This window comes from Schizosaccharomyces cryophilus, assembly GCF_000004155.1.
Source record: "Schizosaccharomyces cryophilus OY26 unplaced genomic scaffold supercont4.15, whole genome shotgun sequence".
NCBI lineage: Eukaryota > Fungi > Ascomycota > Schizosaccharomycetes > Schizosaccharomycetales > Schizosaccharomycetaceae > Schizosaccharomyces > Schizosaccharomyces cryophilus.
Genome location: NW_013185638.1, coordinates 4587 through 8511, shown reverse-complemented (window position 1 = coordinate 8511; position 3925 = coordinate 4587). Strand labels below are relative to the sequence as shown.

Here is a 3925-nt window from a genome sequence, read left to right as displayed (position 1 = left end):
GCTGTTTGAGTTATGTTGGATAGCAAGCGAATAATCCAAGAGAAAGAAGAAGGCAAACCATCCCTTCTCTCCGTAAAAACATGATAAATTATACTTTAAAAGCTGAAAAATCAAATGTTATACAATTAGCGAACGAATGAATCAAATAATAGCAAGTGCAAAATGACTGATTAGGACTAAATTAAAAAAAGAAAAAAAAAGAAAAAAACAAGAAAAAGAAACCCAAAAAAACAGAAGCGCGATTTTTTTTTTCGCCTAATTGCTACGTACTAGTGATGAAAATGCATAGAGAAAGGCATCTACCAACAAGAGGCCTCGTGGCCCAATGGTTAAGGCGCCTGACTACGGATCAGGAGATTCCAGGTTCGACTCCTGGCGGGGTCAAAAAACTCTTTTTTTTCCTATTTCTTATTTCCTTTTTGCTTCTATTTTCCATTATTTGGTTTATTCAATCGCTATTTTTCTGCCTTCATTTAATCATGGTCAAACCAAGAATATAAAACTTTTAAAAGAGTTTAGCCTTTTCAACAGACCATTGAAACAACTCATCTTTTCTATGAACATTCGCTCATAATGAGAAATAGTCAAAAATTATTAGTTAATAGAAAGCTAATATGTATCAAAGTTATTCATACACAGATTTTAGATCATATATTTTATGTGTAAACTGTAAATATATTGCGGCCGTTTGGTCTAGTGGTATGATACCATCTTAGGGTGATGGTGGTCCTGGGTTCGATTCCCAGAACAGCCCAATAGTTTTCTCTTCTTTCAAAACTGTAAGATTATCATTTATTGCTTTTATTCGCAAAACTATCTCACTCAAAAGATATTGTCTAAAATCAATTCCAATATTGATTACTAGCAAAATGGGGTTGAAACCTGATATATCAAGGAGGGAATAACAACAAACCCCGGGGGAATATTGATATAAAGTAAGGATTAAGATAAAACTTTAAGCAGCAGTCGGAGGGACGCTTCAAGCAAGCTTAATATACTGATAAGCAAGTTTCAACCATCCACATTAAAACCCATGACAATACTTAAAAATAAGACAGTTGCACCCAAGTTGTATTTACATAATTACATTAAATGGGGAAAGCAGCAAAGGTGAGTCGCTCAGCACGTATTTTTAAGAGTGTAATCTATAGATTCTACACTTCTTCCTTTGATATCAACTGTAAAAACACTCTCAATTCGATAAATACGAAGCTTTGATAAACCTCTCAAAAGAAACAAACGTCATCATGGGTTAATTAATTTGAAGAAGAAAAAGGGTTAGACCCTATGTTTGAAAGAGCCATAGCCTATTACCTATACTCTTCAACAGTTGTTGAACATAAGGATTTTGGGAGGATTGATAACTGCATAAAGCATAACCTTGATTTACAGATATGAAAGTTGCCGAGAGGGAACCGCCATAAAGGTTTATTAAATTTCCATACACTAATTAACTAACATTATTGATACTTAAATTTTTGAACGGGGTTCCCTTAAAAAATAGCAGGCTACGGTTTAAGTTCGCCGTTTATAGAGAAATTTGAATTCGGGAGCTGGCCATGTTGTAATAGCACACGCCAGAAATTCATTCAATTATAACAAATTATTAATTAAATACGGTGATGTTCTGGATAACAGATCACCGAAGTAACAAAACTGTATTGCTTGATGCAATAAACCGCCCTTCTAAGAGACTATATTAAATAACTTATAAAATCAAGAGAAATAAAGAAAGATCAGTTGAAATTTCGGTAGGGAACTCAGACTTTCATTTTCTGAAGATAATAAAGATTAATTCCCAGAACGGTTTAAAATTGATAAATAATCCTAACATTACTATTCAATCCAACCGTAAGAGCAAGAAAATGAAAATGGTGAATGCAAAACAGCAATAATAATGGACTAGTATTTTCATATCAAATTCGTTCATAATTCCTTACATCGCTTGTTCAGGTCTTGAATTATTACGAACATAGCTAATATTGTTAGTCATGTTGTAATTATGTCCTGATTTATAATTGTTTCTCAAATGTTATTCTTCATAGTATTTATTGAGAGTAACCCAACACCTTTCCAGCATATAGCTTCTTTCTTTTCTTGGATATTTCTATTTTCTCCAAGTGCTTGCTTTCTTTACCCTTTTTCCATAAGAACTGTTAGAAAATTACATTAAATGGTAGTAGGAGATGAGGGTTGACCATTAAAGAGCTTTCAGGATATCAAAAAGACTAAGTCTTTTACAGTTTTCTCGGTGACGGATGACGTAATGACGGACTAATTGAGAGTAAACTTCAATTTATTCTTTACTTGAATATGTTACAGAAATAAAAAACAAAGTAATCCATAAATCTTTAACTCCGATTTCGAATGGATCACTGCTACATATTCATTCATAAGTATTTATTTCTGAGTCTAAGGATTATGAAATGCTGTTAATGAATAAGCGCGACTATACTACGAGCAGTTAAGCCTACGCCTTTTCTTTGCCATGACTTGGTAGACGTAGTGGCATTCAATCTCAAAATATTATTACAAATATAAAATACTAAGATCTTTGGAAAACCATAAAAAATGTCAATTACAGTTATGGCATATCATGACAAAAATGAAAATAACGAGTGTGACAGGACTCGAACCTGCAATCTTTGGTGCCGAAAACCAACGCCCTAACCATTAGGCTACACACCCTTCTACATTCTAAAGGTTAAATAGTCTATATTTATAAACCTGTAGTTTGAGTTATTTAGTTCACAAGCAATGGTACTATCAGCAGCTATTTAGGATATTATATAAATGCTATATTTGTTTTATGACCATTTCTTATGTTTGCTCTCTGTTTTATTGATAACGTTGAAAACATTCACCTTTGCTTTGCAGTTTCAACTTTAAGATAAAGTTAAATGAAACCCAAAAGGGGACGTATCCACTGCTGGATCAGTGGAATATAATAAGCATCTAATGTTTCAAGTATAGTATTCGATGGTATTATAAATGATCTGGCAAATCATAACCTGCATGCAGCTTTCCAATTCGATAAGCCGAGAAAAATTAGTAATCCGTTCTTCTTATAGCAACAACTTATCGAAGCCTCTAGCATTTAGCATTTTACTACATAACCTTCTTTATAACATTGTATAATATGACATGTCGAAAGAGGCACTATTATCTTTACCTTTTCTTGGCAAGACGCAATAGCAATAGCAATACACTAACCCTTTTGAAATGCATGTTCAGTCGTGTCGAATGCACAACACTTTCTCAATCCTATAACCAACCAATCTAATTGAACGGTACTTTATATTGGTTTTCATTTTGCAAAAGTTTCAAGCTACCCGGATCAGTCAAACTATACAAGCCATCGTTAAAAAGTGACTGTTTCCGATATTGACCGTCGGTTCTCGTATTCACTTAAGCCACCCGATAGCCGAAAAAACAGTGTGCTATACTTAACATTAAAGTATTCATAACAAAGCCAGACATAACAAATTAGAACATGGAGAATGTTCGCGCGTAAATCATCCAATCAAATATGGATTTTTTGTTTGCACTCTGTTTTGACTAGTTGACTCTGGTGTACTTCTCATTAGTACAGCATAAAACAGTATAACAAAAAGTAACATGATTGTAAGCGCTATTAAGAGGCACTTCACAGGAACGGAGGGAGGATTTGCAGAAAACTGACGTGGGGATTAAGGAATTGCAAAAGTGAATCTGTTCTAATATTATAATTTTAGGGTAGCCCCATGAAAGTTGGATGGATGGATGGAGTGTTGGTACGATATGAGATATTTGCAACAGGCAATATCGTAACTAGCTTTTAGGCTAGACTTTGTATGAATTTATGTTTGTTCTAGATTGCACTTTTTCATGCATCCCTTTCCCTTTCTTTAATTGAGAAGGATCACTAATTTTAGAGATCCCTTAC

General features: G+C 33.8%; 3 non-coding genes across 3 annotated transcripts; 2 read left to right on the top strand and 1 right to left on the bottom strand.

Annotated features, from left to right (window-relative positions):
* Positions 1 to 311: 311 nt before the first annotated feature.
* Positions 312 to 384, top strand: SPOG_16428. Its single transcript has one exon. It is a non-coding gene; the product is annotated as a tRNA-Arg (tRNA).
* Positions 385 to 682: 298 nt separating this feature from the next.
* On the top strand, positions 683 to 754 carry SPOG_16427. The gene has a single exon. It is a non-coding gene; the product is annotated as a tRNA-Pro (tRNA).
* Positions 755 to 2615: 1861 nt separating this feature from the next.
* SPOG_16426 lies at positions 2616 to 2688 on the bottom strand. The gene has a single exon. It is a non-coding gene; the product is annotated as a tRNA-Arg (tRNA).
* Between the last annotated feature and the right edge of the window lie 1237 nt (positions 2689 to 3925).